The sequence below is a fragment of the Ictidomys tridecemlineatus genome, chromosome 9 (genome assembly GCF_052094955.1).
Source record: "Ictidomys tridecemlineatus isolate mIctTri1 chromosome 9, mIctTri1.hap1, whole genome shotgun sequence".
NCBI classification, from domain to species: domain Eukaryota; kingdom Metazoa; phylum Chordata; class Mammalia; order Rodentia; family Sciuridae; genus Ictidomys; species Ictidomys tridecemlineatus.
The window spans coordinates 144,284,660-144,303,279 of record NC_135485.1 but is presented as its reverse complement, the minus strand read 5'-3'; the positions used below and the strand labels follow the sequence as shown (position 1 = coordinate 144,303,279).

At 43.5% G+C, this 18,620-nt stretch overlaps 1 protein-coding gene across 3 annotated transcripts in view; it reads left to right on the top strand.

Annotated features, from left to right (window-relative positions):
• Fat4 (FAT atypical cadherin 4) overlaps window positions 1–18,620 on the top strand; it is a 168,323-nt gene that overhangs the window by 43,617 nt on the left and 106,086 nt on the right. The gene's annotated exons all lie outside the window — the stretch shown is intronic.

Sequence of the window (18,620 nt, the reverse complement as noted above, 5' to 3'; positions counted from 1 at the left end):
GACCATCTCACGGGTCACAAGAGATCAGAGTCAAATGCCAAATTTGTTTCTAGAGAATAAATGTGTCTGAAAAAGCTATTATAGATGGTGAATTTAAGCAGATGTACATTTTCTTGATCCATAAGGAAATTGTCATTTGTTCACTTAAGTTGACACAGATTTCTACAGAGCAAAGAGTCTTATGAAATAAGAGCTGGTACAGATTGGTATCTTAATCCAGACATTACATAGACAGCTTTGACCCTTTAAATAATAATGACAAAATGAAAGGATAGATGAAATTTTAATAATAATTATTTTACTAGTATGTCCACTAGCATCTATCTAAATGAGATACATGTACCATTTCAGCTGTATTTGCAAACATGAGGCTTTCACACAGACACCCAAGATGTTATTTTAACTGCTCATTTTACAGATTTTATTCCTTTCACCAAAGAGAAACAAAATATTTCATCTCATTATGGCGGCAAAGATTTAAGTGTAACAAGTGAAGCGTAAGCCAGGCGCCCCGCAGCTGGGTGGAATCAGGGGTTTTCACACAGGGCTCAGACTGCCTCCTACGGGCTTCTTGCTTGCCTGGGACCTCTTGTGCCCTCCAGTGAGTGACACATCTGCACAGTGCCCCTTGGGCTCCTGAGGTGCCCGTGCCTTCCCCTCCCTGTGGAAGGGCTTGCTGGCTGCTGCAGGGAGCTGCAGGTGGCTTCCTCTGTCCCTTTAGTATGAGTGTCTTTGTACTCACTTGACCTCTAAATACTAAATGCAACTGAAATTCTTTTAAGTCAGCTAGCAGGAGGGAAAAAGCCTATTATTACGAGGGTGTATTTAGGGGAAAAAAAAGAAATGAAACTTCAATTGACTAATAGGAGCCAATTTTTAAAGAAAATTATGCTTAATTTTAACTCTATTTTTAAACAGTTGAGACTTGTTATTATAGACAAATTGCCTGTTGAACAGTGAGATTGGTGAGTTTGTATTACCATCTATGTCCACATTTTCTGTCCTGGGTGAGGATGGGGTGTGGGGTCATGGGCTTGAGGAGTCACGATTCACAAGAAGAAGGAGGGCAAAGAGAGGTGGGAGGGAAGGTCCTGTGCAGTCACTTTCTCCAGAACTTGCATTCCCACACCGCAGACCAAACAGACGTCTTGGTAATAAAAATTCCTGAAGCACTCTGTCGTGTTTTGTGTGGCAGAAGCAGCTGTGCATCAGTCTCATCATGAGTGCTGATTTGCCCATAGGAAATTTGTGACCAGGGTGAGTAGCCAAATGTTCCACGGATAATAGAAGCAGCAGCACAAGATCCACTTGGCACCTCCTTGGTTCTGCTCTTGGAAGCAGAGGAGCATACTTACTGCCCCCCACAGTCCTGAGAAGCAAACACTTTACTCTCCCCGTTTCTGAATGAGAAAAGTGAGTCACAGGTGAAGATAATTTGCCCAAAGACATTAAGCCCAAGTGTGAAAAATCCTCCTCTACTGTTATTTATTAAATAGCCTTGACTCTGTAGACAATGTTATTTTCCCAGCAAGTGAGTTCTCCAGAACAGAAGCCTACGCTAGCAATGCCGGTTAAAGACCAATTTGGCCCCGCAAAATACCAGGGTCATGCATCCTTGCTAAATGGAATCTTTTTACAGGATCTGCTGCTTATATATTCAAATGCAAATGATCTACTTCCCTGTGACATTCTGCTACTCCGTAGATGGCCTGATGGGTAGTGTACGATTTATCAGTCCTAACAATGAAACTGTTTCTTACAATTCTATTGTTTTCTAATTTTCCTTCTATATGGAAAACATGAACTTTCATGTTGGTATGAATATGGCTTTTCATAAAAGAAGACCGAGTCTTCAACTAGAAAACGGAAACAGGGAAAAGTAACTGTCAGAGGAAAATGGAACTTGATTAAGATTCATACTGAAACATCACTATGTGACACAAGCCCTCAGGGAATGAGTGGGGTGTGTGTGTGTGTGTGTGTGTGTGTGTGTGTGTGTGTGTTTTGTGCACACGCATGCACACGCACACATGAATGCACGCTGCTTCTTGTTGTCTTTATGTTCTTGTCTGTTTATCTTTCCTTTGCTCATAGGCCCCAGCAGGGATCTCTGAGAAGTAGTTCCAAAGTTCACACTCCTGAAATCTTCCTCTGCAGACTCTCCTTCTGCCTCTCACACTGGGTTCCACACACTCAATTCCCTAGAAGGATTGTCCCTTGGAACATAGAACCCCAAATTCCTAAAGTCCCCCCCCCCCTGCCATGGCCTTTCCTTCGGTTCTCTCTGTTCTATTAATCAGGTCTGACCTCTGACACCTCTCGTTCCTCCGTGGTCCTCCCTCTGTAGCCTCAGCTCCAGCCCCAGGAGTCACCCAGGGCCCCAGGAGTCGGAGCCTCCCTCCCTCTTCCCTCAGCGCTTCAGATGTCGCGTCTCAGCCGGGTTCACGTGGCACGTTCACAGTTACTGACTCTGTGACCTCAGCTGGCCAGTCACTTCATCTCCCAAATAGGAATGACGACATCCCCCTCACAGGCTCCTGAGGGGGCAGAATTATGTGGTGACTATAAAATTCTGAGCAGGGAACGTGGCACCCAGGCTGCATATTAGCTGTTCTTTATTATGTCCACCTCCGTGCGACCCCGGGGTGAAGTCACTGTTTCTCACATATTTAGAGGATTCATGGACTGCTTCATCAACCTACTGCATCCAAGGACCCCAGTGAACAGGTCCTGTCCTGCTGGAGGAGGACAGGTCCGTCTGCCAAGGGAGAGTCCAGGCATTTAACTCTAGTTCCTCCCACTGAAGTCACAGAGCTCCAAGTGCCTTGCAGGGTGAGGGTGGGCTGCAGTTTAATGGGTAAAGATGCCCATACTCACTGCATACAGACTGTAATTTACTACAGTCAAGACTGTAAACAAATAACAACGTGTTTCTGCTTAATTTCGCAAATCCTGGGACAAATATTTAGGGATGTGAGTTCACTCATGTGTGTTGTTTCAGGCCCTTTTCACTAAATTCAGCGTCCAGCTGGTAACTGCGGTATGGCTGAATGCTGCCGTTCCCCACCTGGGGTGAAGTTCAAGTCAATCAGCCACAATGAATACGGCTCAGATCTCCACTCTCAGCGCTGTGACAGGCGCTGCAGGGAGTCCAGAGGTGTCTCTGCTCTTTGGGATTTGAGCACACGGAGTGGTCACACGCATGAAGCAGTGTGACAGGGGAAGGAAAGGGAGGAGAGCCATCAAAACATGTCAATCTGGGCAGGGTCATCAGAGAAAGGGCCTGGTCCGTCGACAAGGTGGTCAGTCACAGGCCTGCCTGCCCACGAGAGGCTCTGGAACGTGGGTCTTGTTTTCAGGGATGGAGAGCAGGCAGCAATGCTGAGGAGTCACTGGAGAAATACTCCAAACCTGCAGGCTCACGGGGGACAATGACCAGTACCGCACAGTGATCGGAACACTGTCTTGGCCAACAGGGCTGGCGAGGACACAGGGAATCTTAAAATCATGATATTTACAAACTGTGGGTTATTAAAAGCCTCAAAGCCACAAGAGAAAAGGTCCTCCCCGTGTTGGTGGCACGGATTCTGACACGCACGGCCCTGTCTGGCCCCTTGCGAGGGGCATGAGTTGGCTTCAGCAGGAGAGTCGGGACTGCTGGGGGAGGAAGATGGGCCTCACCTGCCCTTGATGCTCTGATTCGGTCCCTCTGGGGTTCTGTTCACCCACGTGCAATCCCAGGCCCACGGGGATGAGGCGCGGAGACCCCACAGACAGCAGGGGCTGGGGCGGGACTTGGGCTCAGGTCAGGACTCCACTGTGGGGGTCGACCGTCGCCCTGCGCCTCCTGAGTGTGACTTTCTGTCCCTGCCCTGACTGGCCACGGGCAGGTCTGGATCAAGCCTTCGCACTGAGGGACCTCGGCAGCTTTCCGTTCACCCCGCAGCGCTGGGCTGTCCTCTCTCACAGGCCCTCCTGGTCACTGCGCTGCTCTCTAGACTCACGACCCTGGCAGGACCACGGAGGTTTCTGCTCACTGTGATCCCATCCCATCCATCAGCTGTCACCGTGGCCACTGATCAGCATTCACAGGCACATGGCACACACGCCTGTCACCCCGGTTCCTGGGAGCCTGAGGCAGGAGGATTGAAGATGGAGTCCAGCCTGGGCAACTCAGCGAGACCCTGTCTCAAGGTGAAACTTAAAAAAGAGAAAGATATTGGATGAAAGAATAAATGGGCACATTATTGTGCCCAGTGTTTGGGGGATTTGGGTGGTTTGATTTTGAGAGGAGAAAAGAACCCTGTTTTACTAAGAGGGATAAAAAAGGTAAAGTTTTCCAAAATGTGCAAGTGGAGAAGCCTTCGGCTCAGGAGCTACACAAGCTTACCGTCCGACCTTTATTACCTGGTGGAATATGACTTGCAGAGAATCCATCGACCTGCATCAATTCTTCTTTGAATGAAGAGCTTGACAAGTGAAGGAACTTCCATTAGCAGAGTTCTAGGCTCCAGGGGAGGTTCCAGCTGTTGGGATCAGGTGAAAAGGAAAATCGTCGTTTGTTATGCAAAGAAAAAACAATGTACGTGTCTATGTGTGCCCTTGGGTAGACAGGAACAAGTGACTTCAGAGGTGTCGGTGACATGTTTTTTCAGCCATATTGTCAGCTGCAATGGAGCAATACATTAACGAAATTGAGTCCCTCTGTATATTTATGTTATTTCTTAATTTGAGAGAAAGTGGAAGTGTATTCATATTCAGCTGTAAATCTTGTTTTGCAGTGAAACACTAGGAGTGGGATACAAAAACTTCAGTTATAGAATAAACACATCACTTTACCTAGTTCAATTCTTTTCCTTTTCATTTTTCCACCTCTATAGCAACATAGCTTATTAAAAAGCAAAATGTTTACCCCACGTGCTGGCACACGCCTGTAATCCCAGTGGCTCAGGAGGCTGAGGCAGGAGGATCACAAGTTCACAGCCAGCCTCAGCACTTAGTAAGATTCTGTCTCAAAACAAAAGTAAACAAAAAAGCAAATAAATAGATAAATAAATAAATGTCAGGGAGATGTTGCTCAGGGGTGGAGCACTCTTGCCACTCCCCAACCCTCGGTCCCCCAGTTCAATTCCCAGGACCAATGGAAAAAAAAAAAAAGAAAAAGCACTGTTTGTTTCTACAATGTGGAGAGCTGGCTATATTCATTATATTCACTAGCTATTTCATCATGACTGTTTAGTTAGCAGGAAGGTGTCATATTGGATTTATACATTTCCTGTTGGTAGTTTCCGGAAGACTTTAACCCTTGCTATTAATTTGATGAATATTCATTTTGGATCTGCTCTGTGTTAGGCTTCTTTCTGGAGATCGGGGATATAACAGTGAGCACAAACCATTGTTATTTCCAGCCTCTCTTAAAACTTGCTTCTTCTTTGGTTACTTTTCTGAATCTTCTTGTTCATTCTCCCCGCCCCCTTCCCTGTCTTCCCTCCTGGGCTAAATGTGATGCAGGATTTGTCAAATCCTCTCCCTGACTCCCTCTGCCTCACCCTCCCTGCTCAGCCGCCTCATGGCCCTGCAACATTGCACGTTTACATCAGTCCCCCTTCAATCCTCTCCTCTCCTAGGCCTTGTGGTCTGGCCATGCACTGGAAATTCAGCTTGGAAATTTAGCTCTCAAAACAAACACGCTGTCTACTGAGATATCCAATTAGTAAAAGGCATTTCAATGAATTATGATGAACGTATGATAAGAAAAAGAAACAGAATACTTTAAGAAAACACTGGGCTGGAACCTAAACTGGACTGTGTAAAGGAATCACTGTGGAAGTGATGTGAAGTTGTGACCTGAAGGTTCACTTAACGTTAATTAGACACAGTTCAGTGGTCCGAAGGCCATGCTCCAAGAAGAAAGAAAAGTACATGCAAATGCCCTGGGGTGGGTAATGTGCACTCTGAAGAAAGAGCAGTGTGTGGGCTCTGGGAGGAGAGAAGTGAGACAAGACCCTGGAGAATCCACCTGGGTGTGAGCGGGGAGCTTCTGAAGTCGGTCACCAGTGTCGCTTCTTAAGCCAGTTTCAGCAAGCCATTCACTTCACCGCGTCTGTGTCCTCAGCAGCCTTTAGCTAACAGAGCCAAGGCCAGGTGGAGGCCGGGGCATCGTGGCCTTGGCAGGCCAGCACTGAGCTATGGCTCTGGGCAGATGGTTGGCAGCGAGGTTGGAGGTGCACGCGTGGCCTTGGGCTGGTAGCAGTGGTGCTTCTCAGTTGGACAGAGGTGGGGAGGAGGACAGAGGGGACAAAGATGGTGTCCAGGTTTGTGCCTTAAGCAGTCAAGTGGGTGTCGAGTCAGGGCATTAGAGGAGTGGCCTGCCAGGAGACAGGGGTGGCTTGGGCCTGTTGAGTGCATGTTGCTGTGAGGCCCTCAGTGGAAACGCCCAGCAGGCAGATGGTCACGTGCTCTGGAGCCAAGAGAGCAGTCTTGCCTTGAATGTGGCTCTGAGTGTAGTATTCCTCAAGTCGCCTTGAGTGTAGACATGTCATCCACAGATTAAACACAGTCACCGCAAGCTCAGAACCCCGATTCTGTCCTGGGACCCCTCCCTCTTTCTCACTGTTTACATGTCAATCAGTTGTCTAGTCTTGTCAGTTTTCTCTCTGTGTTCTTTCTTTTTTTTATTTATCTTTTGGGGGTACTGGGCTTGAACTCAGAGGCACTCCACCACTGAGCCACACCCTGCACTATTTTGAATTTTATTTAGAGACAGCGTCTCACTGAGACCTTAGTGCCTCGTCCCCATTGCTGAGGCTGGCTCTGAACACATCATCTTGCAGTCTCAGCCTCCCGAGTTGCGAGGATTAGGATTACAGGCCTGCGCCACTGCCCCTGGATCTGTGTTCTTTCTTACTCCCGCCACCGTTTCTAGTTCCAATAGTTTTACTGGGTTCTTGTTACTTTTCACCAGAACTATTGAGGAGATGCATGGACTAGTGCAGAGAGCCAGGAGGGCTATGCCCGTTAGCCCTGTCATTTGTCCGAGTCTTGGCCGTGGGGAAAGAGGGAAGGGAGACACCTCTGGGATTTAGGATACAGAACAGGGAGGTGGAAAATTAATACTTGATTAAACTGCTCAGGGAGACATCAGGATTGCCCTTGCATACAGGCAGACTAGGACTTTTTCCTTTTCCTTTTAGCTGCAATTATGCACCAAATGACCTTTTATTCTCCCACTCTGCTCTCCATACCTTCAGCTGGCCATAATAATTCTTTCAAATGAAATTGAAACAACTGAGATAGAACGAGGGATGTGTATTTGACAGACATTTTTCTAAATAGTTCACACGTATAAAACCATTCGATACCTATAAATATTCTGTGAGCCCCCCGTATTATCCCATTTTACAGATGAGGAAATGAGGAACATGGATGGTATGGAGTGTCTTTCCCAACGTCACACAATTTATAAATGCTCCGGCTCCAGAGTCTGGACCGTCCTCCAGGAAACTGAGGCCCTGGGCATGTTCTGAGCACCTCCTAGTTGTGCTAAGAACAAGGGCTCCAGGAGAAACGCATCCAAGCCAATATTTAAACATGCAGAGTGCCAATGTCCGGCAGGGGACAAGAGCATACTCGGCCACTTGTTTTAAAACCGGGCCCCCTACATATCGAAGAAGTCATTCCGTTCTTCAGAGGGGGTTGAGTTCCGGCACAGATGGCTGACACGGAAGGCATTTTCCTGAGGGGAACAACAGGGTGACCTCTGCCATTGTGAGCCCGTGCACCTCCAAGGTCCCTAAGCTGCACGTGAGGAGCGGCTGCAAAGGCAGCGTCCACAAGTTCGGTTGGGTGGTCTTCACCAACAAGGTGGCCATCGTTTCCAATCAGGGGAAACGGCGGGTGAGTGGCAGCCCGCCTGTCTCAGGTAGGTAGAGGGGGCCTTGGCAGAAATGGCAGCTTCCTACCTGATGGCCTGCAACCCTGGATCTGCCAGTCCGGGCTCTCCCCCTCTGTTTCAGATTTTATGGGACTTTCTAATAGGCCATTTAGTATTTGTTACTCCTTTGGAAATGAGCTTTCTGGAGCCAGTATGAGGTGCTAAGCATTTACAGACAGAAGCTGTGGCCAAGAGCATAGAGGGTCTTGAATTGGCCTTTCACTGCACAGAGAACTTGAACAGACTCAAGTGCAAATCCAGATTGGTAGAGGGGCTGCGGGTTTGTGGAGGTGAAGGGTATGACGGAGCAAGTCATTTTTTCCAGTATCACTTAGTGATTATTAAGGCTGCTTTTTAATCTGACTCACTCAGAGGGAAGTGCCAAAGCATCAGTAGTAAACAATCAGTGTAGTTAAAATGTGAAAAAGACAAAGAAAAGCAAACTGGAGAGACGTTTGAGTAGAGTGGGAATTGAGCCAATAAGCCCGACTGGTAGAGCGTTTGGAGGGAAGCCATGAAGTCTGTGATGTTTCTCTAGTTAGAATGAAAAAAAGAATCAATCTATATTTTATATATACATGGTATTGGGTAAAAAAACATTAACTCTTTCCATTAGATTTGAGATTTTCCTGATTCTGAGACTCCAAACGGAATGCAAATGAAGATTTTAAAAGGTAGGATTAAAAATACCACATGCAAACATGGCATTTGGCAAGGCCTTAGCCTCTCTAAAATGTCGATAGGAAAATATCCAAAATCTTTTTTTTTTTTTTTTTTTGAGAAAAAGAGAAAGCTGGCTTCTAGCCAAATGCCTGCTGAGGAATTCTTAAGAGAATCTCTGGAAACTGTACTTTTTAAGGTAATCATGTTCTTCATGCTTTTGTGGCCCCAAACGTTCCTGGAGTGAACTTAAAGTCTCATCTATTTGTGCCTTGTTGTTGTACGTCCTTAGGCTTCAGTGGTCAAGTTTCACTTTGGCAAGGTGACAAAAGAAAAATATTGTGTTTGGCACTCCACAGGCTTAGAATACTTTAGCCATGAATATGCCAAGGGGGAGCCACATTATGCAGCTTGAATTATACTTTCCACGTATGAGGAGTACGTCTCTTTATGTTAGACAAGTCTACATCAGTGTTTTGCTTTTCCACTAAAATCAGATACTTGATACACCTGTGTTGTGGTTGGAGGGCACGGGATGTGATTTCAGGTAAATAACGAAATCAGCAGAGCTGCGATCTAAAATCAGTGTTTAAAATCTTATCAGCATGGTTTTCTAAGGGAGAAACCTTATATCTTTCTGGTATCAACATCTTAGAGAAACCATCACGGGCCCCGTGATGATTCTTTAGTTCCAGTGACCACTGATGTGCTTCTGAGTTAGCTCACAAGGACTTCCAATTTTTTTCCCACATTTTTCTAAGGGAGAAAGAACCACGTTGTCAATCAGAAATGGTCAAGGAAAGACACAGCTGGCTTTCCTGCAGTGATGTGGGGAGTGAATATTCCCGTTTTCATTCGTTCGTCTCCTGTTTAACGTAAATAGTGAAAATGTGGCCATGGCATGGACTTAAAAAATCTTGTCCAGTATACAGACATAAAATTTTCTAGTTCAACCAATTTTAAATGTCTCATCCAGTGGCACAGAGTACATTCATGTTGCTCAGCAACGATCACTGCCTCCACTTCCAGAATGTTCTATCTCCCCAAACTGAAACTCGGTCCATAGCACACTAGCTTCCCACTTCCTCCTCCCTCCGGTCCCTGGCAAGCACCATTCTGCTTTATGTTTCCATGAACCTAATTACTTTTTGTAAAAGTAGAATCATGCTCTGTCTTTTATAGCTGGCTTATTTCACTTAGCATAGTTGTCTTCAATTTATCCAGGTTGTAACAAGTGTTCAGATTTATTTCCTCTTTAAGGCCGAATAATGTTCCACTGTACACATGTATCACATTCATTTGTCCAATAGACATGTGGACTGCTTCTACCATCTGCTGTTGATGCCTCCAACCTTAGAATCAGTTGATCCCTAAAACAAGGCAATGGAATCCGTTCTAGATTTGGAGACAGAAAAACTAGGATTCGATTCTTTCAGTTAACTTCTTTCTGATTTATCTTTCTACCCTGAGTAAGTGATGAAACTGCCTTTCATATTATTGTCATAGAACTATTGGACACTTACACAACCCATGTGGGGCTGGAGATTTTTATCTATCTTCTCATTGAATTCTGACGGGGTCCCTGTAGAGTAGGAACAGTTCCAATTCCCAGAAGGAAGGTGAGATTGTGCCACCTGTGGGAGACTGCTCAACAACACCGTGGGTTTTGCCCTTCTCTCCGCCGTCCTGGAGGACTCTAGCAAGCTGAGGGAGTAGACAGGTTCTGCTGTGTGGGCGGAAAGCCCTGTCCGTCACTGAGCCAGGTGCCCCTTCACGAGAGACTACTGCAGTTGCATTAATACGAGCAATCACTAAAAAGCCAACACAACAAAACCCCAAAGCCCATGTGCTGTTAGGGTTCCGAATAGTGCAGCGTTCAGAGTGGGCATCTCATTTCCCAGTGAAGTGGAAGTTTTGTTGTGGGTTTGGGGGCTCAGGAGCTGATATCTTTCTGCTATCAAAATTTTAGAGAAACCATCACAGGTCCCATGATGACTCTTTAGTTTAAATGACTATTGGTGTGCTTCTGTGTCAGCTGACGAGGACTTCCACTTTATTCTACATGTTTATACACCATGTCAACATTGGATCACGGTGGACGTCTACAGTTATGTTCTAATTCTAATCACACGGGCGCATACTCATAATTCCTTAAAAGGTGAGCTCTACGTGGCTTTTCAGAGATTTTCTTCCAGCGCCCACAGTAAATGAGGTGAAACTCCAGGAGAGTGGCTGTGGAGGGTGGCAGGTGCCTCTGGGGGCTCCGCCTGGTTCTAGAGTGCATGCCGCTGAGGAACCGAAGTGATGTCACGCTGCCTCCCGTACCTGCGAGCAGAGCCACACAGAACTAGCTGTTCTCGCAGTTCATTTCTTAGGGAAAGAGTGAAAAAGAAACTCGACCTTGTCCCAGGGCTGTGAATCCAGGAGTGATTCGATGTAGCATGTGTCCCTTATGGGAGTGTCAGTCGTGGGGAGAGATGGAGATAATCAAACACGTGTGTAAATTGGATCGTTACAGACAGTGAGCATCTTTATGAGTAAAACCAAGCGCAGTGATGTAATGGAGAAGGATGGGGTAGCTGGGGAGTTGTTTTGTTGGGGTCCCTGAAGGAACACCTTCCTGAGAAAGGGGCGGCACCCACACCACCCACCCTGCTGCACTCCCTTGTCACGGTGGGCCACCTTGTCCTTCATGTCTGGTGAATCTGGAGCACCCAGGGCTGACAGGTCCGTGGAAGAGAAATCCACAGTAATGACACAGACAGCAAAAGTCCATGCAGGCTGCTTTGCCAAAGGAGATCCCTCTATAAAGACTGCTGCAGGATGTCACTTTACCTTCAGGACGCTCTGAGACCTATGCAGGAATCAGGGACGACTTCTGATGCATTAGGAGCCTGGGGTCACCCAGGTAGTAAATGGTCTCTTCCCAACGAGCAGCAGCAGGTGACCCACACGAGTCGTGCTGTCAGTGTCGAGTGTGGTCCCTCTGGGAGGTGCTGGTGCTCACGTCACTGACACCGCAGCCTGCACTGGCTCCCAAGTGAGTGCTTTTGTATCCTTGCAGTGGTCCAGGGGGAAAGAAAACGCAGATCACATTCACGTTTACAGACGGGGACAGAGACTTTGAGAAATTCTATCTTGATGAACATCATCGGCTACAGCAAGTAGAAACCTGGTGCTTTTGCTCTAGGGTCAAACGCTCGGGGTCTTTACTCTCATGGATTTTCATTCAGCCAAATATTTTTTCAAAGATTCATACCTGGTTGCTTTACTTTTTAAAATGATTATATTGTTTTCCTTTTTTTCCAAAATATGAGCTCTTTATTGTATAAGATTTAGAAAATACACAAAAGAACAAAACAGGAAGAAGCACAATGTATGAATGATTTAATTTTTTCTATAAATTTACCAAGATGATATGTTCTTATTTTCAATGAAACGTAAAGGAAGATTAGGTTTAAATCTATTTTTAGTGAAGTAATAATAATTCAATACATAGTTCAAGTCAGAATGTCCATGATGTAGTTTCAAGCAGGATAGCATGAGGAACGTTTTCCCTATTCTTTACTTTTTATGTTGATTAATCTTAATTTCACCAACTGCTGCATATTTTATCCAAAAAGAGATGTAGAGATTAGAATATGGACTGGATTTCTAGAAAAGATTGCCAGGTATTCCTGTGTGCTGTATTTCCTTAACTGTGTCCTCGGCCTGCCTGTGTGAGCTGTGCCCCTGAGCAGTGTGCTACTCAGTGATACTGGAGCAACGGCAGCTCCTTAAGCAGCACCAGGGGTCCAGGCTCTCCTTGGTGCTGATATTCCTTATCTCATTTAAATATGCCAAGACACTTTGGTAGGTACTTTAATTATCTCACGTTACTGATGTAGAAACGGGCACAGGGAAGCTAACTAATTTTCCATGATCAAATAAGTAAAAGGGACAAAGCCAAGATTTCAACCCACCAGTATCATGCAGCGCTCACGCCTTCTTTTAGAAATCGATAGTTAAGGAGAAGCAACCCTGTTTAGAAAGTCCTTTCCAAACGCAGCCAGGTGAAGGTGAAAAACGGGATAGAAAATAATGAGCAAGATACACCTTGGATTGTAGACTATTGTTTCTTCTTTCAACCAATTAGAATAAGTGGTGCATGTGTAATAGAGGGGAATGTTAGGAAAATCTGTTTTACTCACAGCCCCCTACTAACCCAGACCATCAGAGATTCCAGCTTACAACTTAATTCTGGACTGGAACTTTTTTCTTTAGAAGTACTAGATGAGATAATTGTAGCAACCTGACCAACACTAAAATTTATTGTGACCGCCTGTGTTATCACCTGGTGGCCTGTGAGTCTTATAGAGGAAGTGATGGCTACAGTCTTCTCCCAATGTTTTGTTTATATATATAAACAATGTTTTATTGTTTCATATGTTTCATCTTAGTTGTAAAGGGTTTCTTAGTGGAAAGAATGTATACATATAGTCACATATAGTCATATTTGGATACGTGTGAAAAATGTGTGTGTGTGCATTATAGTTATACCTACCAGTGAGGTTCAATTTGATGTATTCATAAGTGCATGTAATTTGTATAATTTCAACCACCCAGTACTTCCCTTTTCTTACCCACACCTTCGCTCTTCCTCTTCCTCAACTTCATTGGTTTTTCTTCTATTTATTTATTATTTTTAATTGGTGCATTATAATAGTATATAAAAGTGGAATTCATTGTGATATAGCCATGCATGACATAGCAAGTTGCAGAATTCCAGATGTTTGGTGAAAAGCAAATGCTCCTGTTTACAAGTAATGAAGCACCAGTGGATTACGTACAGCCATGAGCCTGACTGTATTCCACACCAGATTTCTGAAAATAGTCTTTGCAAAAACTCAGAAAGGGAGATGCTATTACAAGGAGCCATGGACTTCAATACAAGTAAATTAAATGAAATAAGATTTAGCTTCTTAATCTATAAACATGAATTGAAAAAGCCCTCTGACCTATTTTTTAAGATTTTTTTTTAAATACCATAAGGTCTACCCTGTCAGAGGGTCCGTAGCTTGCAGTGGTTTTTTAATACATTCACTGAGCTGCTCATGTTGATCCTTATTTTCTGTGTGTCCAGGAGCACCTATCAGTGAATTGTGCATTGGTGGTAATCTATCAATATTTGCTTAACAATCCAGTTAATGAATGTAAATATGTAGCAGGAGCCTAGATGGAATAGTTTGTAGAAACGAGGGGATAATTAAGTATTCAGATATAGGTTCCAGAAGGCGGCAAGTCAAAGATAAAAGAAAATAGTTGTTGGTAGAGTGAGCTGACATATAAATACCTACAAAAACAGCGTGGGCTTGTTAGCATCAGGTGAACTGTCAGTGACGGCATTTATCCCTTATATGCGTTGAATGACTTTCTGTGTGGCTTACATTCACAGGTACCTCTCAGCATCTTTAGAGGAAAGTGAATTAACATTTAGAATTTTTTTTTTAAAAAAATATATCATCACTTAAGAAATGGCAACATCATCCTATTTCATGATAAAGTGCAAAATTTTCCCTGAGGCATTAGTGATTTAGCAACTCTTAAAGCCAAAGGAAGGAAGGTTTGATTGTTAGGTTGGAGTCCCTCTTGGTGATTCTGAATTGTAAGTATAACAATTGTCTTAAAATGCAGTGGCATTGGGTGAGGCAGCTCTAGTACTTCTGACACGTCGCTTGCTGAGGCACCGACTGGTACCCAAAGTCAAGGCCACCAGGGAGCCTCTCCTATCCTGTTTCACCTGGGCCCTGAGGAGCTCAGCTTGCAGGGCTGGGGTCTTCCTGACACCCGTGGCCATCCCTACACACTTGCCCAGGCCCTGGCCACCTACAGGGGGCCCTGGTGAGTGAGGTTCTCTGGGGCTTTGGTCTGGGAATGTGTATGTTGCAGACTCTGCCCAGTGAGTCTGTGGGTAAGCCTAGTTGGAAACACCACGTCATTAAGCTATGCCCTGGGTTTGCTGGTTTTCACTGGAATGCACAGGGAGGGATTGTTGGTCACATGATAGCTACGTTGACCTTCTGGAAGAGCAGCCAACGGCTTCCCAGAACAACAGACCGTGCTGAGGCTTTCAGGTTTCTCAAATCGTCTCCAACATTGCTATCATCTGTCTTTTGGATTATAACTATTCATTCATTGATTTTGATGTTCAGATCCTTATTAACTAATGGTTTGAGCATCTTTCATGTGTTCTTTATCCATTCATATGTCCTCTTTGGAGAAGTCTGTTCACATTCTCTCCATCTTTCTAAATTGGGTTATTTACTTTTTATTCTTGAATTGTGAAAATTTTTATGGAGCCTGGATATAAGTCCCTGTTCAACACATGATTTACAAATTTATTTTCCCATTCTGTAGGGTTTTTTTTTCACTTATTTAATGTTTTTCTTTGATGCAAAAAAGTTTTATATTTTGATTAAGTCCAAAGGGTCAGTCTTTTATTGCCTCTGTGTGTGTATGTGTGTGTTTTCCTAATGAATCTAGATAGATTCCTACCACTGCAACTGAACTAGAATTTTGGTTTAAGTGATGGGTATTACAAGATAGTAAATCTGAACACTTAGAATTGGCTCTGATTGAGTTTTTATATTCTAAGCAGCAAGCAAAGGCCTGAGATATAGTGAAAGATCAATGAATTCTTGTTGAATAGATTAATTCATTCCTTAATACTCTTCTTCAATAAGAACATTTAAATAAGAAATAACAGGTTTTTTTCTCTTCAAATAATTAATTCTGGAAACTTCTTGTTTATCAAAAATGCTGATATACACTCCTTAAATTGAAATTATAATTCTGCAAGCATGCATAAAAGTACATTTCAACCATAACATCAGGAAAAGTGAGTTCCTGATTTTGCCTTGGAAACACCAGGATAAGTGATAAGAGATGCTTCATTTTTAATTAAATATTTATTTTTCGTAGTTGTAGTTGGACACAACAACTTTATGTTATTTATCTATTTTTATATGGTGCTGAGAATCAAACCCAGGGCCTCGAACCTGTGAGAACAGTGCTCCCCCACTGATCCACAACCCCATCACCCTTGTTTTTTTTCTTTTTTAAAAATGTGTTTGCTGCCAGGTGCCGTGGCACATGAAAATAATCCCATGGCTCATAGGGATTGTAAATTCAAGTCAGTGAGGCCCTAACCAACTTAGTGAGACTCTGTCTCTAATAAAAGGAGGGGGGGCGTTGCTGGGGACATCACTTGGTGGTTAAGTTCCCTTGCATTCAATCCCCAATGCAAAAAAAAAAAAAAAAATCATCCATTGATGTCATCCTACTGGTGGTGAGGTAGGCACAAGAACATATCGAGAAAGAGTAAGAACGTATTGGACCACAAGTCAACCATGTTACTTCAAAGTAGTCAATAAACATTTGAAACTAACCTGGTCTTTTCCATGACTCTGAGTCTAACTTCATGTTTTGCATAAGCACAAAGGTGTTGTATCTGATTCTGCACCATTTTTTATTTCTATCAGGAGAGTATATTTTTTTAGCCATTGAAAGATTTCTTCAAAGTGAAATGTTTTTTAAAATGTATATGATTTTTGTCATACAGTTTTTTCACTAAAACCTTTAGTTCAGAGGCTTCAGCAATGAGAATTAGGTTTAAAAAATAGCATCCCATGTGGAAACACCTTTTAAAAAAATAATAAATTTCTTTATTGTTTGTTTCTTTACTTTTGACCTTTAGACTTTTTTCCTCCTGCTAGTTTTCTCTTCACCCAGGGTTGATTCTTAGGATTTTCATTACTTGGGATGGTTTTACCAGTTGGCGGCTTACTCCAGCTCTTCTCCGCTGCTCTTTATTTGTGTGTGTATAACAATAAAGTGTGCTCGTGCAGTGGGCCAATCGGCTTTTAAATCCTCCAGGAGGCATACAGCAAGTGCTGACTCTATGCTAGGCATTACACTAGAAGCAAATCTAAATTTTCCTTGTTTGAAACTTCTAAGAGAAGCCTTCTGAGTTTGCTGAAATAGAATTTCTGAAGGTAATTAATGCACTTTAAAAAGTTTTTATTCTGTCACATGAGTTTAAGACTTTCTCAGAAGACAGATTTTACCTTTTAGATCCTATAAAAGTGGTATTCATTAATTTTTATGGATGAACATGTATATGCATTTTCACGTAAATGAAATCTGTTATAGTTTGAGACTTAAAAAAGACCAAAAACTCTACAATGAGATTTTAAAGTTTGACATAGCAGTTTAAAAGTATAAGGGAATAGAAGCGATTCTATTAGTCATGTTTTGGTTGCTGTGACCAAAATACCTGACATAAACAACTTAAGGGAGGAAGGTTTCTATTCTGGCTCATGGTTTAGAGCTCTCAGTTCCGGGGACGGGACTTCCCCGCCTCTTCATCATTTTCTACTCTTTAGAAAGACACTTAACACAGCCTCTGATGGGTTCTTCTTGGGTCAGATATTCCCACTGGCTGCTAATCTTCGCACTGTGTGGGTCCGGCTCCAGGTGCCCTGTTTTGAGTTGGACAGAAAGGAGAGGTGATGTGGGAAGTGGGAAGTGGGAAGGGGAGGTTCGGGGCCAGGGAACTTAACCCACAGGCACACCACCGAGGGTGTAGATAAACTGTCCCCCCTTGTTGTGACTCTTACTTTAGAGCAGTAATTCATTATCTAAAACACAAAAATTACATAAGATATTCGGTTAATGAATGCATCACTGTGGCCTGTGTACGTGTTAGCTATTGCCTCGATAATATTGCATAATAAAGAGCCACAAAGTCTCAAAGGCCCTCAAGGGAACACGTGCATTGAGGTATCACCATCAGGAAGCTCTAGGCTCAGGTGTAACTGGGAAGCTCTGATTTGGGCTGCAAATCTTTCAGCTGGGATTCCTGAACTAAAAACCCATGGTCCTCTTTCTGGAACTCATGGGCTAGCAGGGCCATATTGTTTTAATGATCATGACAGAGGTACACAGCAAACACATTTCAGGCCTCGACTTTGTCATATTTCTATATCCAAAGCATGTGTCAAGAGACAGGGAGGACCCTCCACCTTTAGTGGGAGGCACCCTGCAGGTGCTCCAAGGGAGGGGCAGACTACGGCCAATAATCCAATCCATCTCAGTCTGTAGCTTTAGTGCAAGTCAAGCAACTCTTCTGTTTTCAGCAGTCTTAATAGAGCTTTCTCTATTTCATCATCTCCAGTATCTATTAAGCCAGGAAAAAAGTAAAGAAAACATTGATGGATGAAATATTTTTGTTTACTTTTCGTTAAACATTCCCCTTGATAAGTGTCTACCACATTCAGATGAACATCTATTGAAAGTGCACCCAGGATGCTTTGGCTGAGTGTTTGTTTTGAAGAATAGTATAAAAATTTCCATAAGGTTTACATGCAAAACCACACATATTTTAACTTGATCTTTTATTCTGCATTTACTTTGGGGCGTCCTTAAGAATCTGTTCAAATGCAGAAATTATGCGGTATTGATTTCAGGAAAAGTTGAAGTGCTTACACATGATTGCCTTGGCCTTAAAAGAAATCCTTATTTGGTTCTAATTTGAACAATATTGAAAGCACAACAACACTAGCTTTTTATTATGTCACCACACATTTAGTGAGTTATGGAAAGCATTTCACTTCACTAGTGGAGTTAACCATGTCCTATCCGCTCTTGTAGCCATCCCTGTCATTTCTGGCTACTCTCCAAGCCTGCCTGTTACTCATACATTTCTTTCCTAGTAAGAAATGCGTTGAAATCCCAAGAACATATGCTGCTGACTGCTAGAGGAGTTTTTGTGGTGAGAGATTATCGTAATTGCTTTTGTTTGAAAAATATAATTGGGCACAGTTACATCCATGCAGCTTATATGAGAAATATGTTCTGTTTTAAAACTCATTATGCGTTTCCCCCTTTGCCTTTAAAAGTGAAACTAAAAGGAATCTAAAGTGTGCATGCTTCTTTCACTGCTAATAATGAAAAAATACTTGGAGTGTAAAAGTACATCTTTGTATGA